Genomic DNA, 23,318 nt, shown 5'->3' with positions numbered 1-23,318 from the left:
TGTTAAGAGCTAGTAACACAAGACATTCTACTGCGCTGTTGGAGCTAGTAACACAAGACATTCTACTGCACTGTTGGAGCTAGTAACACAAGACATTCTACTGTACTGTTGGAGCTAGTAACACAATACATTCTACTGCACTGTTGGAGCTAGTAACACAAGACAATCTACTGCACTGTTGGAGCTAGTAACACAAGTCATTCTACTGTCCTGTTGGAGCTAGTAACACAAGACATTCTACTTTACTGTTGGAGCTAGTAACGCAAGACATTCTACTATACTGTAGCTCTAGTAACACAAGACATTCTACTGCGCTGTTGGAGCTAGTAACACAAGACATTCTACAGCACTGTTGCAGCTAGTAACACAATACATTCTAACGCGCTGTTGGAGCTAGTAACACAAGACATGCTACTGCGCTGTTGGAGCTAGTAACACAAGACATTCTACTGCACTATTGGAGCTAGTAACACAAGACATTCTACAGCACTGTTGCAGCTAGTAACACAATACATTCTAACGCGCTGTTGGAGCTAGTAACACAAGACATGCTACTGCGCTGTTGGAGCTAGTAACACAAGACATTCTACTGCACTATTGGAGCTAGTAACACAAGACATTCTACTGCGCTGTTAGAGCTAGTAACACAATACATTCTACTGCGCTGTTGGAGCTAGTAACACAAGACATTCTACTTTACTGTTGGAGGTAGTAACACAAGACATTCTACTGTACTGTTAAGATCTAGTAACACAAGACATTCTACTGCGCTGTTGGAGCTAGTAACACAAGAGATTCTACTGTACTGTTGGAGCTAGTAACACAAGACATCCTACTGCACTGCTGGAGCTAGTAACACAAGACATTCTACTTTACTGTTGGAGCTAGTAACACAAGACATTCTACTGTACTGCTGGAGCTAGTAACACAAGACATTCTACTGTACTGTTGGAGCTAGTAACACAAGACATTCTACTGTTCTGTTGGAGCTAGTAACACAAGACATTCTACTGTTCTGCTGGAGCTAGTAACACAAGACATTCTACTTGACTGTTGGAGCTAGTAACACAAGACATTCTACTGCACTGTTGGAGCTAGTTACACAAGACATTCTACTGCACTGTTGGAGCTAGTAACACAAGACATTCTACTGTACTGCTGGAGCTAGTAACACAAGACATTCTACTGCACTGTTGGAGCTAGTAACACAAGACATTCTACTGTACTGTTGGAGCTAGTAACACAAGACATTCTACTGCACTGTTGGAGCTAGTAACACAAGACATTCTACTGCGCTGTTGGAGCTAGTAACACAAGAGATTCTACTGTACTGTTGGAGCTAGTAACACAAGACATCCTACTGCACTGCTGGAGCTAGTAACACAAGACATTCTACTTTACTGTTGGAGCTAGTAACACAAGACATTCTACTGTACTGTTGGAGCTAGTAACACAAGACATTCTACTGCACTGTTGGAGCTAGTAACACAAGACATTCTACTGCGCTGTTGGAGCTAGTAACACAAGACATTCTACTTTACTGTTGGAGCTAGTAACACAAGACATTCTACTGTACTGTTAAGAGCTAGTAACACAAGACATTCTACTGCGCTGTTGGAGCTAGTAACACAAGACATTCTACTGCACTGTTGGAGCTAGTAACACAAGACATTCTACTGTACTGTTGGAGCTAGTAACACAAGACATTCTACTGCACTGTTGGATCTAGTAACACAAGACATTCTTCTGCACTGTTGGAGCTAGTAACACAAGACATTCTACTGCGCTGTTGGAGCTAGTAACACAAGACATTCTACTTTACTGTTGGAGGAAGTAACACAAGATGTTCTACTGTACTGTTAAAGCTATGTAACACAAGACATTCTACTGCGCTGTTGGAGCTAGTAACACAAGACATTCTACTGCACTGTTGGAGCTAGTAACACAATACATCCTACTGCGCTGCTGGAGCTAGTAACACATGACATTCTACTGCGCTGTTGGAGCTAGTAACACAAGACATTCTACTGTACTGCTGGAGCTAGTAACACAAGACATTCTACTGTACTGTTAAGAGCTAGTAACACAAGACATTCTACTGCGCTGTTGGAGCTAGTAACACAAGACATTCTACTGCACTGTTGGAGCTAGTAACACAAGACATTCTACTGTACTGTTGGAGCTAGTAACACAATACATTCTACTGCACTGTTGGAGCTAGTAACACAAGACAATCTACTGCACTGTTGGAGCTAGTAACACAAGTCATTCTACTGTCCTGTTGGAGCTAGTAACACAAGACATTCTACTTTACTGTTGGAGCTAGTAACGCAAGACATTCTACTGTACTGTAGCTCTAGTAACACAAGACATTCTACTGCGCTGTTGGAACTAGTAACACAAGACATTCTACAGCACTGTTGCAGCTAGTAACACAATACATTCTAACGCGCTGTTGGAGCTAGTAACACAAGACATGCTACTGCACTGTTGGAGCTAGTAACACAAGACATTCTACTGCACTATTGGAGCTAGTAACACAAGACATTCTACTGCGCTGTTAGAGCTAGTAACACAATACATTCTACTGCGCTGTTGGAGCTAGTAACACAAGACATACTACTTTACTGTTAGAGGTAGTAACACAAGACATTCTACTGTACTGTTAAGATCTAGTAACACAAGACATTCTACTGCGCTGTTGGAGCTAGTAACACAAGAGATTCTACTGTACTGTTGGAGCTAGTAACACAAGACATCATACTGCACTGCTGGAGCTAGTAACACAAGACATTCTACTGCACTGTTGGAGCTAGTAACACAAGACATTCTACTGTACTGCTGGAGCTAGTAACACAAGACATTCTACTGTACTGTTGGAGCTAGTTACACAAGACATTCTACTGTACTGTTCGAGCTAGTAACACAAGACATTCTACTGTTCTGCTGGAGCTAGTAACACAAGACATTCTACTTGATTGTTGGAGCTAGTAACACAAGACATTCTACTGCACTGTTGGAGCTAGTTACACAAGACATTCTACTGCGCTGTTGGAGCTAGTAACACAAGACATTCTACTTTACTGTTGGAGCTAGTAACACAAGACATTCTACTGTACTGTTAAGAGCTAGTAACACAAGACATTCTACTGCGCTGTTGGAGCTAGTAACACAAGACATTCTACTGCACTGTTGGAGCTAGTAACACAAGACATTCTACTGTACTGTTGGAGCTAGTAACACAAGACATTCTACTGCACTGTTGGAGCTAGTAACACAAGACAATCTTCTGCACTGTTGGAGCTAGTAACACAAGACTTTCTACTGTCCTGTTGGAGCTAGTAACACAAGACATTCTACTTTACTGTTGGAGCTAGTAACGCAAGACATTCTACTGTACTGTAGCTCTAGTAACACAAGACATTCTACTGCGCTATTGGAGCTAGTAACACAAGACATTCTACAGCACTGTTGGAGCTAGTAACACAATACATTCTACTGCGCTGTTGGAGCTAGTAACACAAGACATGCTACTGCGCTGTTGGAGCTAGTAACACAAGACATTCTACTGCACTATTGGAGCTAGTAACACAAGACATTCTACTGCGCTGTTAGAGCTAGTAACACAATACATTCTACTGCGCTGTTGGAGCTAGTAACACAAGACATTCTACTTTACTGTTGGAGGAAGTAACACAAGACATTCTACTGTACTGTTAAGAGCTAGTAACACAAGACATTCTACTGCGCTGTTGGAGCTAGTAACACAATACATTCTACTGTACTGTTGGAGCTAGTAACACAAGACATCCTACTGCACTGCTGGAGCTAGTAACACAAGACATTCTACTGCACTGTTGGAGCTAGTAACACAAGACATTCTACTGTACTGCTGGAGCTAGTAACACAAGACATTCTACTGTACTGTTGGAGCTAGTAACACAAGACATTCTACTGTACTGTTGGAGCTAGTAACACAAGACATTCTACTGTTCTGCTGGAGCTAGTAACACAAGACATTCTACTTGACTGTTGGAGCTAGTAACACAAGACATTCTACTGCACTGTTGGAGCTAGTTACACAAGACATTCTACTGCACTGTTGGAGCTAGTAACACAAGATATTCTACTGTACTGCTGGAGCTAGTAACACAAGACATTCTACTGCACTGTTGGAGCTAGTAACACAAGACAATCTACTGCACTGTTGGAGCTAGTAACACAAGACATTCTACTGCACTGTTGGAGCTAGTAACACAAGACATTATACTGCGCTGTTGGAGCTAGTAACACAAGACATTCTACTGTACTGTTGGAGCTAGTAACACAAGACATTCTACTGCACTGTTGGAGCTAGTAACACAAGACATTCTACTACGCTGTTGGAGCTAGTAACACAAGACATTCTACTGCACTGTTGGAGCTAGTAACAGAAGACATTCTACTTGACTGTTGGAGCTAGTAACACAAGACATTATACTGCGCTGTTGGAGCTAGTAACACAAGACATTCTACTGTACTGTTGGAGCTAGTAACACAAGACATTCTACTGTACTGTTAAGAGCTAGTAACACAAGACATTCTACTGCGCTGTTGGAGCTAGTAACACAAGACATTCTACTGCACTGTTGGAGCTAGTAACACAAGACAATCTTCTGCACTGTTGGAGCTAGTAACACAAGACATTCTACTGTCCTGTTGGAGCTAGTAACACAAGACATTCTACTTTACTGTTGGAGCTAGTAACGCAAAACATTCTACTGTACTGTAGCTCTAGTAACACAAGACATTCTACTGCGCTGTTGGAGCTAGTAACACAAGACATTCTACAGCACTGTTGGAGCTAGTAACACAATACATTCTACTGCGCTGTTGGAGCTAGTAACACAAGACATGCTACTGCGCTGTTGGAGCTAGTAACACAAGACATTCTACTGCACTATTGGAGCTAGTAACACAAGACAATCTACTGCACTGTTGGAGCTAGTAACACAAGACATTCTACTGCACTGTTGGAGCTAGTAACACAAGACATTATACTGTACTGTTGGAGCTAGTAACACAAGACATTCTACTGCACTGTTGGAGCTAGTAACACAAGACATTCTACTACGCTGTTGGAGCTAGTAACACAAGACATTCTACTGCACTGTTGGAGCTAGTAACAGAAGACATTCTACTTGACTGTTGGAGCTAGTAACACAAGACATTATACTGCGCTGTTGGAGCTAGTAACACAAGACATTCTACTGTACTGTTGGAGCTAGTAACACAAGACATTCTACTGTACTGTTAAGAGCTAGTAACACAAGACATTCTACTGCGCTGTTGGAGCTAGTAACACAAGACATTCTACTGCACTGTTGGAGCTAGTAACACAAGACAATCTTCTGCACTGTTGGAGCTAGTAACACAAGACATTCTACTGTCCTGTTGGAGCTAGTAACACAAGACATTCTACTTTACTGTTGGAGCTAGTAACGCAAAACATTCTACTGTACTGTAGCTCTAGTAACACAAGACATTCTACTGCGCTGTTGGAGCTAGTAACACAAGACATTCTACAGCACTGTTGGAGCTAGTAACACAATACATTCTACTGCGCTGTTGGAGCTAGTAACACAAGACATGCTACTGCGCTGTTGGAGCTAGTAACACAAGACATTCTACTGCACTATTGGAGCTAGTAACACAAGACATTCTACTGCGCTGTTGGAGCTAGTAACACAAGAGATTCTACTGTACTGTTGGAGCTAGTAACACAAGACATCCTACTGCACTGCTGGAGCTAGTAACACAAGACATTCTACTGCACTGTTGGAGCTAGTAACACAAGACATTCTACTGTACTGCTGGAGCTAGTAACACAAGACATTCTACTGTACTGTTGGAGCTAGTAACACAAGACATTCTACTGTACTGTTGGAGCTAGTAACACAAGACATTCTACTGTTCTGCTGGAGCTAGTAACACAAGACATTCTACTTGACTGTTGGAGCTAGTAACACAAGACATTCTACTGCACTGTTGGAGCTAGTTACACAAGACATTCTACTGCACTGTTGGAGCTAGTAACACAAGACATTCTACTGTACTGCTGGAGCTAGTAACACAAGACATTCTACTGCACTGTTGGAGCTAGTAACACAAGACAATCTACTGCACTGTTGGAGCTAGTAACACAAGACATTCTACTGTACTGTTGGAGCTAGTAACACAAGACATTATACTGCTTGGAGCTAGTAACACAAGACATTCTACTGCACTGTTGGAGCTAGTAACACAAGACATTCTACTGCACTGTTGGAGCTAGTAACACAAGACATTCTACTGCGCTGTTGGAGCTAGTAACACAAGACATTCTACTTTACTGTTGGAGCTAGTAACGCAAGACATTCTACTGTACTGTAAGCTATGTAACACAAGACATTCTACTGCGCTGTTGGAGCTAGTAACACAAGACATTCTACTGCACTGTTGGAGCTAGTAACACAATACATTCTACTGCGCTGTTGGAGCTAGTAACACATGACATTCTACTGCGCTGTTGGAGCTAGTAACACAAGACAATCTTCTGCACTGTTGGAGCTAGTAACACAAGACATTCTACTGTCCTGTTGGAGCTAGTAACACAAGACATTCTACTTTACTGTTGGAGCTAGTAACGCAAGACATTCTACTGTACTGTAGCTATAGTAACACAAGACATTCTACTGCGCTGTTGGAGCTAGTAACACAAGACATTCTACAGCACTGTTGGAGCTAGTAACACAATACATTCTACTGCGCTGTTGGAGCTAGTAACACATGATATTCTATTGCGCTGTTGGAGCTAGTAACACAAGACAATCTACTTTACTGTTGGAGCTAGTAACACAAGACATTCTACTGTACTTTTAAGAGCTAGTAACACAAGACATTCTACTGCGCTGTTGGAGCTAGTAACACAAGACATTCTACTGCACTGTTGGAGCTAGTAACACAAGACATTCTACTGTACTGTTGGAGCTAGTAACACAATACATTCTACTGCACTGTTGGAGCTAGTAACACAAGACAATCTACTTTACTGTTGGAGCTAGTAACACAAGACATTCTACTGTACTTTTAAGAGCTAGTAACACAAGACATTCTACTGCGCTGTTGGAGCTAGTAACACAAGACATTCTACTGCACTGTTGGAGCTAGTAACACAAGACATTCTACTGTACTGTTGGAGCTAGTAACACAATACATTCTACTGCACTGTTGGAGCTAGTAACACAAGACAATCTACTGCACTGTTGGAGCTAGTAACACAAGTCATTCTACTGTCCTGTTGGAGCTAGTAACACAAGACATTCTACTTTACTGTTGGAGCTAGTAACGCAAGACATTCTACTGTACTGTAGCTCTAGTAACACAAGACATTCTACTGCGCTTTTGGAGCTAGTAACACAAGACATTCTACAGCACTGTTGCAGCTAGTAACACAATACATTCTAACGCGCTGTTGGAGCTAGTAACACAAGACATGCTACTGCGCTGTTGGAGCTAGTAACACAAGACATTCTACTGCACTATTGGAGCTAGTAACACAAGACATTCTACTGCGCTGTTAGAGCTAGTAACACAATACATTCTACTGCGCTGTTTGAGCTAGTAACACAAGACATACTACTTTACTGTTGGAGGTAGTAACACAAGACATTCTACTGTACTGTTAAGATCTAGTAACACAAGACATTCTACTGCGCTGTTGGAGCTAGTAACACAAGAGATTCTACTGTACTGTTGGAGCTAGTAACACAAGACATCCTACTGCACTGCTGGAGCTAGTAACACAAGACATTCTACTGCACTGTTGGAGCTAGTAACACAAGACATTCTACTGTACTGCTGGAGCTAGTAACACAAGACATTCTACTGTACTGTTGTAGCTAGTAACACAAGACATTCTACTGTACTGTTGGAGCTAGTAACACAAGACATTCTACTGTTCTGCTGGAGCTAGTAACACAAGACATTCTACTTGATTGTTGGAGCTAGTAACACAAGACATTCTACTGCACTGTTGGAGCTAGTTACACAAGACATTCTACTGCGCTGTTGGAGCTAGTAACACAAGACATTCTACTTTACTGTTGGAGCTAGTAACACAAGACATTCTACTGTACTGTTAAGAGCTAGTAACACAAGACATTCTACTGCGCTGTTGGAGCTAGTAACACAAGACATTCTACTGTACTGTTGGAGCTAGTAACACAAGACATTCTACTGCACTGTTGGAGCTAGTAACACAAGACAATCTTCTGCACTGTTGGAGCTAGTAACACAAGACTTTCTACTGTCCTGTTGGAGCTAGTAACACAAGACATTCTACTTTACTGTTGGAGCTAGTAACGCAAGACATTCTACTGTACTGTAGCTCTAGTAACACAAGACATTCTACTGCGCTGTTGGAGCTAGTAACACAAGACATTCTACAGCACTGTTGGAGCTAGTAACACAATACATTCTACTGCGCTGTTGGAGCTAGTAACACAAGACATGCTACTGCGCTGTTGGAGCTAGTAACACAAGACATTCTACTGCACTATTGGAGCTAGTAACACAAGACATTCTACTGCGCTGTTAGAGCTAGTAACACAATACATTCTACTGCGCTGTTGGAGCTAGTAACACAAGACATTCTACTTTACTGTTGGAGGAAGTAACACAAGACATTCTACTGTACTGTTAAGAGCTAGTAACACAAGACATTCTACTGCGCTGTTGGAGCTAGTAACACAATACATTCTACTGTACTGTTGGAGCTAGTAACACAAGACATCCTACTGCACTGCTGGAGCTAGTAACACAAGACATTCTACTGCACTGTTGGAGCTAGTAACACAAGACATTCTACTGTACTGCTGGAGCTAGTAACACAAGACATTCTACTGTACTGTTGGAGCTAGTAACACAAGACATTCTACTGTACTGTTGGAGCTAGTAACACAAGACATTCTACTGCACTGTTGGAGCTAGTAACACAACACAATCTACTGCACTGTTGGAGCTAGAAACACAAGACATTCTACTGCACTGTTGGAGCTAGTAACACAAGACATTATACTGCGCTTTTGGAGCTAGTAACACAAGACATTCTACTGTACTGTTGGAGCTAGTAACACAAGACATTCTACTGTTCTGCTGGAGCTAGTAACACAAGACATTCTACTTGATTGTTGGAGCTAGTAACACAAGACATTCTACTGCACTGTTGGAGCTAGTTACACAAGACATTCTACTGCGCTGTTGGAGCTAGTAACACAAGACATTCTACTTTACTGATGGAGCTAGTAACACAAGACATTCTACTGTACTGTTAAGAGCTAGTAACACAAGACATTCTACTGCGCTGTTGGAGCTAGAAACACAAGACATTCTACTGCACTGTTGGAGCTAGTAACACAAGACATTCTACTGTACTGTTGGAGCTAGTAACACAAGACATTCTACTGCACTGTTGGAGCTAGTAACACAAGACAATCTTCTGCACTGTTGGAGCTAGTAACACAAGACTTTCTACTGTCCTGTTGGAGCTAGTAACACAAGACATTCTACTTTACTGTTGGAGCTAGTAACGCAAGACATTCTACTGCGCTGTTGGAGCTAGTAACACAAGACATTCTACAGCACTGTTGGAGCTAGTAACACAATACATTCTACTGCGCTGTTGGAGCTAGTAACACAAGACATGCTACTGCGCTGTTGGAGCTAGTAACACAAGACATTCTACTGCACTATTGGAGCTAGTAACACAAGACATTCTACTGCGCTGTTAGAGCTAGTAACACAATACATTCTACTGCGCTGTTGGAGCTAGTAACACAAGACATTCTACTTTACTGTTGGAGGAAGTAACACAAGACATTCTACTGTACTGTTAAGAGCTAGTAACACAAGACATTCTACTGCGCTGTTGGAGCTAGTAACACAATACATTCTACTGTACTGTTGGAGCTAGTAACACAAGACATCCTACTGCACTGCTGGAGCTAGTAACACAAGACATTCTACTGCACTGTTGGAGCTAGTAACACAAGACATTCTACTGTACTGCTGGAGCTAGTAACACAAGACATTCTACTGTACTGTTGGAGCTAGTAACACAAGACATTCTACTGTACTGTTGGAGCTAGTAACACAAGACATTCTACTGTTCTGCTGGAGCTAGTAACACAAGACATTCTACTTGACTGTTGGAGCTAGTAACACAAGACATTCTACTGCACTGTTGGAGCTAGTTACACAAGACATTCTACTGCACTGTTGGAGCTAGTAACACAAGATATTCTACTGTACTGCTGGAGCTAGTAACACAAGACATTCTACTGCACTGTTGGAGCTAGGAACACAAGACAATCTACTGCACTGTTGGAGCTAGTAACACAAGACATTCTACTGCACTGTTGGAGCTAGTAACACAAGACATTATACTGCGCTGTTGGAGCTAGTAACACAAGACATTCTACTGTACTGTTGGAGCTAGTAACACAAGACATTCTACTGCACTGTTGGAGCTAGTAACACAAGACATTCTACTACGCTGTTGGAGCTAGTAACACAAGACATTCTACTGCACTGTTGGAGCTAGTAACACAAGACATTCTACTTGACTGTTGGAGCTAGTAACACAAGACATTATACTGCGCTGTTGGAGCTAGTAACACAAGACATTCTACTGTACTGTTGGAGCTAGTAACACAAGACATTCTACTGCACTATTGGAGCTAGTAACACAAGACATTCTACTGCGCTGTTGGAGCTAGTAACACAAGACATTCTACTTTACTGTTGGAGCTAGTAACACAAGACATTCTACTGTACTGTTAAGAGCTAGTAACACAAGACATTCTACTGCGCTGTTGGAGCTAGTAACACAAGACATTCTACTGCACTGTTGGAGCTAGTAACACAAGACAATCTTCTGCACTGTTGGAGCTAGTAACACAAGACATTCTACTGTCCTGTTGGAGCTAGTAACACAAGACATTCTACTTTACTGTTGGAGCTAGTAACGCAAAACATTCTACTGTACTGTAGCTCTAGTAACACAAGACATTCTACTGCGCTGTTGGAGCTAGTAACACAAGACATTCTACAGCACTGTTGGAGCTAGTAACACAATACATTCTACTGCGCTGTTGGAGCTAGTAACACAAGACATGCTACTGCGCTGTTGGAGCTAGTAACACAAGACATTCTACTGCACTATTGGAGCTAGTATCACAAGACATTCTACTGCGCTGTTGGAGCTAGTAACACAAGACATTCTACTTTACTGTTGGAGCTAGTAACACAAGACATCCTACTGCACTGCTGGAGCTAGTAACACAAGACATTCTACTGCGCTGTTGGAGCTAGTAACACAAGACATTCTACTGTACTGCTGGAGCTAGTAACACAAGACATTCTACTGTACTGTTGGAGCTAGTAACACAAGACATTCTACTGTACTGTTGGAGCTAGTAACACAAGACATTCTACTGTTCTGCTGGAGCTAGTAACACAAGACATTCTACTTGACTGTTGGAGCTAGTAACACAAGACATTCTACTGCACTGTTGGAGCTAGTAACACAAGACAATCTACTGCACTGTTGGAGCTAGTAACACAAGACATTCTACTGCACTGTTGGAGCTAGTAACACAAGACATTATACTGCGCTGTTGGAGCTAGTAACACAAGACATTCTACTGTACTGTTGGAGCTAGTAACACAAGACATTCTACTGCACTGTTGGAGCTAGTAACACAAGACATTCTACTGCGCTGTTGGAGCTAGTAACACAAGACATTCTACTTTACTGTTGGAGCTAGTAACACAAGACATTCTACTGTACTGTTAAGAGCTAGTAACACAAGACATTCTACTGCGCTGTTTTAGCTAGTAACACAAGACATTCTACTGCACTGTTGGAGCTAGTAACACAAGACATTCTACTGCACTGTTGGAGCTAGTAACACAAGACATTCTACTGCACTGTTGGAGCTAGTAACACAAGACATTCTACTGCACTGTTGGAGCTAGTAACACAAGACATTCTACTGTCCTGTTGGAGCTAGTAACACAAGACATTCTACTTTACTGTTGGAGCTAGTAACGCAAGACATTCTACTGTACTGTGAGCTATGTAACACAAGACATTCTACTGCGCTGTTGGAGCTAGTAACACAAGACATTCTACTGCACTGTTGGAGCTAGTAACACAATACATTCTACTGCGCTGTTGGAGCTAGTAACACATTATATTCTATTGCGCTGTTGGAGCTAGTAACACAAGACAATCTACTTTACTGTTGGAGCTAGTAACACAAGACATTCTACTGTACTTTTAAGAGCTAGTAACACAAGATATTCTACTGCGCTGTTGGAGCTAGTAACACAAGACATTCTACTGCACTGTTGGAGCTAGTAACACAAGACATTCTACTGTACTGTTGGAGCTAGTAACACAATACATTCTACTGCACTGTTGGAGCTAGTAACACAAGACATTATACTGCGCTGTTGGAGCTAGTAACACAAGACATTCTACTGTACTGTTGGAGCTAGTAACACAAGACATTCTACTGCACTGTTGGAGCTAGTAACACAAGACATTCTACTGCGCTGTTGGAGCTAGTAACACAAGACATTCTACTTTACTGTTGGAGCTAGTAACACAAGACATTCTACTGTACTGTTAAGAGCTAGTAACACAAGACATTCTACTGCGCTGTTTTAGCTAGTAACACAAGACATTCTACTGCACTGTTGGAGCTAGTAACACAAGACATTCTACTGTACTGTTGGAGCTAGTAACACAAGACATTCTACTGCACTGTTGGAGCTAGTAACACAAGACATTCTTCTGCACTGTTGGAGCTAGTAACACAAGACATTCTACTGTCCTGTTGGAGCTAGTAACACAAGACATTCTACTTTACTGTTGGAGCTAGTAACGCAAGACATTCTACTGTACTGTAGCTATAGTAACACAAGACATTCTACTGCGCTGTTGGAGCTAGTAACACAAGACATTCTACAGCACTGTTGGAGCTAGTAACACAATACATTCTACTGCGCTGTTGGAGCTAGTAACACATTATATTCTACTGCGCTGTTGGAGCTAGTAACACAAGACAATCTACTTTACTGTTGGAGCTAGTAACACAAGACATTCTACTGTACTTTTAAGAGCTAGTAACACAAGATATTCTACTGCGCTGTTGGAGCTAGTAACACAAGACATTCTACTGCACTGTTGGAGCTAGTAACACAAGACATTCTACTGTACTGTTGGAGCTAGTAACACAATACATTCTACTGCACTGTTGGAGCTAGTAACACAAGACAATCTACTGCACTGTTGGAGCTAGTAACACAAGTCATTCTACTGTCCTGTTGGAGCTAGTAACACAAGACATTCTACTGCACTGTTGGAGCTAGTAACACAAGACAATCTTCTGCACTGTTGGAGCTAGTAACACAAGACATTCTACTGTCCTGTTGGAGCTAGTAACACAAGACATTCTACTTTACTGTTGGAGCTAGTAACGCAAAACATTCTACTGTACTGTAGCTCTAGTAACACAAGACATTCTACTGCGCTGTTGGAGCTAGTAACACAAGACATTCTACAGCACTGTTGGAGCTAGTAACACAATACATTCTACTGCGCTGTTGGAGCTAGTAACACAAGACATGCTACTGCGCTGTTGGAGCTAGTAACACAAGACATTCTACTGCACTATTGGAGCTAGTATCACAAGACATTCTACTGCGCTGTTGGAGCTAGTAACACAAGAGATTCTACTGTACTGTTGGAGCTAGTAACACAAGACATCCTACTGCACTGCTGGAGCTAGTAACACAAGACATTCTACTGCACTGTTGGAGCTAGTAACACAAGACATTCTACTGTACTGCTGGAGCTAGTAACACAAGACATTCTACTGTACTGTTGGAGCTAGTAACACAAGACATTCTACTGTACTGTTGGAGCTAGTAACACAAGACATTCTACTGTTCTGCTGGAGCTAGTAACACAAGACATTCTACTTGACTGTTGGAGCTAGTAACACAAGACATTCTACTGCACTGTTGGAGCTAGTAACACAAGACATTCTACTGCACTGTTGGAGCTAGTAACACAAGACATTCTACTGCACTGTTGGAGCTAGTAACACAAGACATTCTACTGCGCTGTTGGAGCTAGTAACACAAGACATTCTACTGTACTGTTGGAGCTAGTAACACAAGACATTCTACTGCACTGTTGGAGCTAGTAACACAAGACATTCTACTGCGCTGTTGGAGCTAGTAACACAAGACATTCTACTTTACTGTTGGAGCTAGTAACACAAGACATTCTACTGTACTGTTAAGAGCTAGTAACACAAGACATTCTACTGCGCTGTTTTAGCTAGTAACACAAGACATTCTACTGCACTGTTGGAGCTAGTAACACAAGACATTCTACTGTACTGTTGGAGCTAGTAACACAAGACATTCTACTGCACTGTTGGAGCTAGTAACACAAGACAATCTTCTGCACTGTTGGAGCTAGTAACACAAGACATTCTACTGTCCTGTTGGAGCTAGTAACACAAGACATTCTACTTTACTGTTGGAGCTAGTAACGCAAGACATTCTACTGTACTGTAGCTATAGTAACACAAGACATTCTACTGCGCTGTTGGAGCTAGTAACACAAGACATTCTACAGCACTGTTGGAGCTAGTAACACAATACATTCTACTGCGCTGTTGGAGCTAGTAACACATTACATTCTACTGCGCTGTTGGAGCTAGTAACACAAGACATTCTACTGTACTGTTGGAGCTAGTAACACAAGACATTCTACTGTACTTTTAAGAGCTAGTAACACAAGACATTCTACTGCGCTGTTGGAGCTAGTAACACAAGACATTCTACTGCACTGTTGGAGCTAGTAACACAAGACATTCTACTGTACTGTTGGAGCTAGTAACACAAGACATTCTACTGCACTGTTGGAGCTAGTAACACAAGACATTATACTGCGCTGTTGGAGCTAGTAACACAAGACATTCTACTGTACTGTTGGAGCTAGTAACACAAGACATTCTACTGCACTGTTGGAGCTAGTAACACAAGACATTCTACTGCGCTGTTGGAGCTAGTAACACAAGACATTCTACTTTACTGTTGGAGCTAGTAACACAAGACATTCTACTGTACTGTTAAGAGCTAGTAACACAAGACATTCTACTGCGCTGTTTTAGCTAGTAACACAAGACATTCTACTGCACTGTTGGAGCTAGTAACACAAGACATTCTACTGTACTGTTGGAGCTAGTAACACAAGACATTCTACTGCACTGTTGGAGCTAGTAACACAAGACAATCTTCTGCACTGTTGGAGCTAGTAACACAAGACATTCTACTGTCCTGTTGGAGCTAGTAACACAAGACATTCTACTTTACTGTTGGAGCTAGTAACGCAAGACATTCTACTGTACTGTAGCTATAGTAACACAAGACATTCTACTGCGCTGTTGGAGCTAGTAACACAAGACATTCTACAGCACTGTTGGAGCTAGTAACACAATACATTCTACTGCGCTGTTGGAGCTAGTAACACATTATATTCTATTGCGCTGTTGGAGCTAGTAACACAAGACAATCTACTTTACTGTTGGAGCTAGTAACACAAGACATTCTACTGTACTTTTAAGAGCTAGTAACACAAGATATTCTACTGCGCTGTTGGAGCTAGTAACACAAGACATTCTACTGCACTGTTGGAGCTAGTAACACAAGACATTCTACTGTACTGTTGGAGCTAGTAACACAATACATTCTACTGCACTGTTGGAGCTAGTAACACAAGACAATCTACTGCACTGTTGGAGCTAGTAACACAAGTCATTCTACTGTCCTGTTGGAGCTAGTAACACAAGACATTCTACTTTACTGTTGGAGCTAGTAACGCAAGACATTCTACTGTACTGTAGCTCTAGTAACACAAGACATTCTACTGCGCTGTTGGAGCTAGTAACACAAGACATTCTACAGCACTGTTGCAGCTAGTAACACAATACATTCTAACGCGCTGTTGGAGCTAGTAACACAAGACATGCTACTGCGCTGTTGGAGCTAGTAACACAAGACATTCTACTGCACTATTGGAGCTAGTAACACAAGACATTCTACTGCGCTGTTAGAGCTAGTAACACAATACATTCTACTGCGCTGTTGGAGCTAGTAACACATGACATACTACTTTACTGTTGGAGGTAGTAACACAAGACATTCTACTGTACTGTTAAGATCTAGTAACACAAGACATTCTACTGCGCTGTTGGAGCTAGTAACACAAGAGATTCTACTGTACTGTTGGAGCTAGTAACACAAGACATCCTACTGCACTGCTGGAGCTAGTAACACAAGACATTCTACTGCACTGTTGGAGCTAGTAACACAAGACATTCTACTGTACTGCTGGAGCTAGTAACACAAGACATTCTACTGTACTGTTGGAGCTAGTAACACAAGACATTCTACTGTACTGTTGGAGCTAGTAACACAAGACATTCTACTGTTCTGCTGGAGCTAGTAACACAAGACATTCTACTTGATTGTTGGAGCTAGTAACACAAGACATTCTACTGCACTGTTGGAGCTAGTTACACAAGACATTCTACTGTGCTGTTGGAGCTAGTAACACAAGACATTCTACTTTACTGTTGGAGCTAGTAACACAAGACATTCTACTGTACTGTTAAGAGCTAGTAACACAAGACATTCTACTGCGCTGTTGGAGCTAGTAACACAAGACATTCTACTGCACTGTTGGAGCTAGTAACACAAGACATTCTACTGTACTGTTGGAGCTAGTAACACAAGACATTCTACTGCACTGTTGGAGCTAGTAACACAAGACAATCTTCTGCACTGTTGGAGCTAGTAACACAAGACTTTCTACTGTCCTGTTGGAGCTAGTAACACAAGACATTCTACTTTACTGTTGGAGCTAGTAACGCAAGACATTCTACTGTACTGTAGCTCTAGTAACACAAGACATTCTACTGCGCTGTTGGAGCTAGTAACACAAGACATTCTACAGCACTGTTGGAGCTAGTAACACAATACATTCTACTGCGCTGTTGGAGCTAGTAACACAAGACATGCTACTGCGCTGTTGGAGCTAGTAACACAAGACATTCTACTGCACTATTGGAGCTAGTAACACAAGACATTCTACTGCGCTGTTAGAGCTAGTAACACAATACATTCTACTGCGCTGTTGGAGCTAGTAACACAAGACATTCTACTTTACTGTTGGAGGAAGTAACACAAGACATTCTACTTTACTGTTGGAGGAAGTAACACAAGACATTCTACTGTACTGTTAAGAGCTAGTAACACAAGACATTCTACTGCGCTGTTGGAGCTAGTAACACAATACATTCTACTGTACTGTTGGAGCTAGTAACACAAGACATCCTACTGCACTGCTGGAGCTAGTAACACAAGACATTCTACTGCACTGTTGGAGCTAGTAACACAAGACATTCTACTGTACTGCTGGAGCTAGTAACACAAGACATTCTACTGTACTGTTGGAGCTAGTAACACAAGACATTCTACTGTACTGTTGGAGCTAGTAACACAAGACATTCTACTGCACTGTTGGAGCTAGTAACACAACACAATCTACTGCACTGTTGGAGCTAGTAACACAAGACATTCTACTGCACTGTTGGAGCTAGTAACACAAGACATTATACTGCGCTGTTGGAGCTAGTAACACAAGACATTCTACTGTACTGTTGGAGCTAGTAACACAAGACATTCTACTGCACTATTGGAGCTAGTAACACAAGACATTCTACTGCGCTGTTAGAGCTAGTAACACAATACATTCTACTGCGCTGTTGGAGCTAGTAACACAATACATTCTACTGCGCTGTTGGAGCTAGTAACACAAGACATGCTACTGTGTTGTTGGAGCTAGTAACACAAGACATTCTACTGCACTATTGGAGCTAGTAACACAAGACATTCTACTGCGCTGTTAGAGCTAGTAACACAATACATTCTACTGCGCTGTTGGAGCTAGTAACACAAGACATTCTACTTTACTGTTGGAGGAAGTAACACAAGACATTCTACTGTACTGTTAAGAGCTAGTAACACAAGACATTCTACTGCGCTGTTGGAGCTAGTAACACAATACATTCTACTGTACTGTTGGAGCTAGTAACACAAGACATCCTACTGCACTGCTGGAGCTAGTAACACAAGACATTCTACTGCACTGTTGGAGCTAGTAACACAAGACATTCTACTGTACTGCTGGAGCTAGTAACACAAGACATTCTACTGTACTGTTGGAGCTAGTAACACAAGACATTCTACTGTACTGTTGGAGCTAGTAACACAAGACATTCTACTGTTCTGCTGGAGCTAGTAACACAAGACATGCTACTTGACTGTTGGAGCTAGTAACACAAGACATTCTACTGCACTGTTGGAGCTAGTTACACAAGACATTCTACTGCACTGTTGGAGCTAGTAACACAAGATATTCTACTGTACTGCTGGAGCTAGTAACACAAGACATTCTACTGCGCTGTTGGAGCTAGTAACACAAGACATGCTACTGCGCTGTTGGAGCTAGTAACACAAGACATTCTACTGCACTATTGGAGCTAGTAACACAAGACATTCTACTGCGCTGTTGGAGCTAGTAACACAAGAGATTCTACTGTACTGTTGGAGCTAGTAACACAAGACATCCTACTGCACTGCTGGAGCTAGTAACACAAGACATTCTACTGCACTGTTGGAGCTAGTAACACAAGACATTCTACTGTACTGCTGGAGCTAGTAACACAAGACATTCTACTGTACTGTTGGAGCTAGTAACACAAGACATTCTACTGTACTGTTGGAGCTAGTAACACAAGACATTCTACTGTTCTGCTGGAGCTAGTAACACAAGACATTTTACTTGACTGTTGGAGCTAGTAACACAAGACATTCTACTGCACTGTTGGAGCTAGTTACACAAGACAATCTACTGCACTGTTGGAGCTAGTAACACAAGACATTCTACTGTACTGCTGGAGCTAGTAACACAAGACATTCTACTGCACTGTTGGAGCTAGTAACACAAGACAATCTACTGCACTGTTGGAGCTAGTAACACAAGACATTCTACTGCACTGTTGGAGCTAGTAACACAAGACATTATACTGCGCTGTTGGAGCTAGTAACACAAGACATTCTACTGTACTGTTGGAGCTAGTAACACAAGACATTCTACTGCACTGTTGGAGCTAGTAACACAAGACATTCTACTGCGCTGTTGAAGCTAGTAACACAAGACATTCTACTTTACTGTTTGAGCTAGTAACACAAGACATTCTACTGTACTGTTAAGAGCTAGTAACACAAGACATTCTACTGCGCTGTTGGAGCTAGTAACACAAGACATTCTACTGCACTGTTGGAGCTAGTAACACAAGACATTCTACTGTACTGTTGGAGCTAGTAACACAAGACATTCTACTGCACTGTTGGAGCTAGTAACACAAGACAATCTTCTGCACTGTTGGAGCTAGTAACACAAGACATTCTACTGTCCTGTTGGAGCTAGTAACACAAGACATTCTACTTTACTGTTGGAGCTAGTAACGCAAGACATTCTACTGTACTGTAGCTATAGTAACACAAGACATTCTACTGCGCTGTTGGAGCTAGTAACACAAGACATTCTACAGCACTGTTGGAGCTAGTAACACAATACATTCTACTGCGCTGTTGGAGCTAGTAACACATGATATTCTATTGCGCTGTTGGAGCTAGTAACACAAGACAATCTACTTTACTGTTGGAGCTAGTAACACAAGACATTCTACTGTACTTTTAAGAGCTAGTAACACAAGACATTCTACTGCGCTGTTGGAGCTAGTAACACAAGACATTCTACTGCACTGTTGGAGCTAGTAACACAAGACATTCTACTGTACTGTTGGAGCTAGTAACACAATACATTCTACTGCACTGTTGGAGCTAGTAACACAAGACAAATTACTGCACTGTTGGAGCTAGTAACACAAGTCATTCTACTGTCCTGTTGGAGCTAGTAACACAAGACATTCTACTTTACTGTTGGAGCTAGTAACGCAAGACATTCTACTGTACTGTAGCTCTAGTAACACAAGACATTCTACTGCGCTGTTGGAGCTAGTAACACAAGACATTCTACAGCACTGTTGCAGCTAGTAACACAATAAATTCTAACGCGCTGTTGGAGCTAGTAACACAAGACATGCTACTGCGCTGTTGGAGCTAGTAACACAAGACATTCTACTGCACTATTGGAGCTAGTAACACAAGACATTCTACTGCGCTGTTAGAGCTAGTAACACAATACATTCTACTGCGCTGTTGGAGCTAGTAACACAAGACATACTACTTTACTGTTGGAGGTAGTAACACAAGACATTCTACTGTACTGTTAAGATCTAGTAACACAAGACATTCTACTGCGCTGTTGGAGCTAGTAACACAAGAGATTCTACTGTACTGTTGGAGCTAGTAACACAAGACATCCTACTGCACTGCTGGAGCTAGTAACACAAGACATTCTACTGCACTGTTGGAGCTAGTAACACAAGACATTCTACTGTACTGCTGGAGCTAGTAACACAAGACATTCTACTGTACTGTTGGAGCTAGTAACACAAGACATTCTACTGTACTGTTGGAGCTAGTAACACAAGACATTCTACTGTTCTGCTGGAGCTAGTAACACAAGACATTCTACTTGATTGTTGGAGCTAGTAACACAAGACATTCTACTGCACTGTTGGAGCTAGTTACACAAGACATTCTACTGCGCTGTTGGAGCTAGTAACACAAGACATTCTACTTTACTGTTGGAGCTAGTAACACAAGACATTCTACTGTACTGTTAAGAGCTAGTAACACAAGACATTCTACTGCGCTGTTGGAGCTAGTAACACAAGACATTCTACTGCACTGTTGGAGCTAGTAACACAAGACATTCTACTGTACTGTTGGAGCTAGTAACACAAGACATTCTACTGCACTGTTGGAGCTAGTAACACAAGACAATCTTCTGCACTGTTGGAGCTAGTAACACAAGACTTTCTACTGTCCTGTTGGAGCTAGTAACACAAGACATTCTACTTTACTGTTGGAGCTAGTAACGCAAGACATTCTACTGTACTGTAGCTCTAGTAACACAAGACATTCTACTGCGCTGTTAGAGCTAGTAACACAATACATTCTACTGCGCTGTTGGAGCTAGTAACACAAGACATTCTACTTTACTGTTGGAGGAAGTAACACAAGACATTCTACTGTACTGTTAAGAGCTAGTAACACAAGACATTCTACTGCGCTGTTGGAGCTAGTAACACAATACATTCTACTGTACTGTTGGAGCTAGTAACACAAGACATCCTACTGCACTGCTGGAGCTAGTAACACAAGACATTCTACTGCACTGTTGGAGCTAGTAACACAAGACATTCTACTGTACTGCTGGAGCTAGTAACACAAGACATTCTACTGTACTGTTGGAGCTAGTAACACAAGACATTCTACTGTACTGTTGGAGCTAGTAACACAAGACATTCTACTGTTCTGCTGGAGCTAGTAACACAAGACATTCTACTTGACTGTTGGAGCTAGTAACACAAGACATTCTACTGCACTGTTGGAGCTAGTTACACAAGACATTCTACTGCACTGTTGGAGCTAGTAACACAAGATATTCTACTGTACTGCTGGAGCTAGTAACACAAGACATTCTACTGCACTGTTGGAGCTAGTAACACAACACAATCTACTGCACTGTTGGAGCTAGTAACACAAGACATTCTACTGCACAGTTGGAGCTAGTAACACAAGACATTATACTGCGCTGTTGGAGCTAGTAACACAAGACATTCTACTGTACTGTTGGAGCTAGTAACACAAGACATTCTACTGCACTGTTGGAGCTAGTAACACAAGACATTCTACTAGGCTGTTGGAGCTAGTAACACAAGACATTCTACTTTACTGTTGGAGCTAGTAACACAAGACATTCTACTGTACTGTTAAGAGCTAGTAACACAAGACATTCTACTGCGCTGTTGGAGCTAGTAACACAAGACATTCTACTGCACTGTTGGAGCTAGTAACACAAGACATTCTACTGTACTGTTGGAGCTAGTAACACAAGACATTCTACTGCACTGTTGGAGCTAGTAACACAAGACAATCTTCTGCACTGTTGGAGCTAGTAACACAAGACATTCTACTGTCCTGTTGGAGCTAGTAACACAAGACATTCTACTTTACTGTTGGAGCTAGTAACGCAAGACATTCTACTGTACTGTAGCTCTAGTAACACAAGACATTCTACTGCGCTGTTGGAGCTAGTAACACATGACATTCTACTGCGCTGTTGGAGCTAGTAACACAAGACATTCTACTGCGCTGTTGGAGCTAGTAACACAAGACATTCTATTGCGCTATTGGAGCTAGTAACACAAGACATTCTACTGCGCTGTTAGAGCTAGTAACACAATACATTCTACTGCGCTGTTGGAGCTAGTAACACAAGACATTCTACTGTACTGTAGCTCTAGTAACACAAGACATTCTACTGCGCTGTTGGAGCTAGTAACACAAGACATTCTACAGCACTGTTGGAGCTAGTAACACAATACATTCTACTGCGCTGTTGGAGCTAGTAACACAAGAAATGCTACTGCGCTGTTGGAGCTAGTAACACAAGAAATGCTACTGCGCTGTTGGAGCTAGTAACACAAGACATTCTACTGCACTATTGGAGCTAGTAACACAAGACATTCTACTGCGCTGTTAGAGCTAGTAACACAATACATTCTACTGCGCTGTTGGAGCTAGTAACACAAGACATTCTACTTTACTGTTGGAGGTAGTAACACAAGACATTCTACTGTACTGTTAAGAGCTAGTAACACAAGACATTCTACTGCGCTGTAGGAGCTAGTAACACAAGATATTCTACTGTACTGTTGGAGCTAGTAACACAAGACATCCTACTGCACTGCTGGAGCTAGTAACACAAGACATTCTACTGCACTGTTGGAGCTAGTAACACAAGACATTCTACTGTACTGCTGGAGCTAGTAACACAAGACATTCTACTGTACTGTTGGAGCTAGTAACACAAGACATTCTACTGTACTGTTGGAGCTAGTATCACAAGACATTCTACTGTTCTGCTGGAGCTAGTAACACAAGACATTCTACTT

Source organism: Salmo salar, chromosome ssa20 (genome assembly GCF_905237065.1).
Source record: "Salmo salar chromosome ssa20, Ssal_v3.1, whole genome shotgun sequence".
Classification (NCBI taxonomy): Eukaryota; Metazoa; Chordata; class Actinopteri; order Salmoniformes; family Salmonidae; genus Salmo; species Salmo salar.
The sequence above is the reverse complement of the archived record's forward strand: the minus strand, read 5'-3'. Positions refer to the sequence as shown.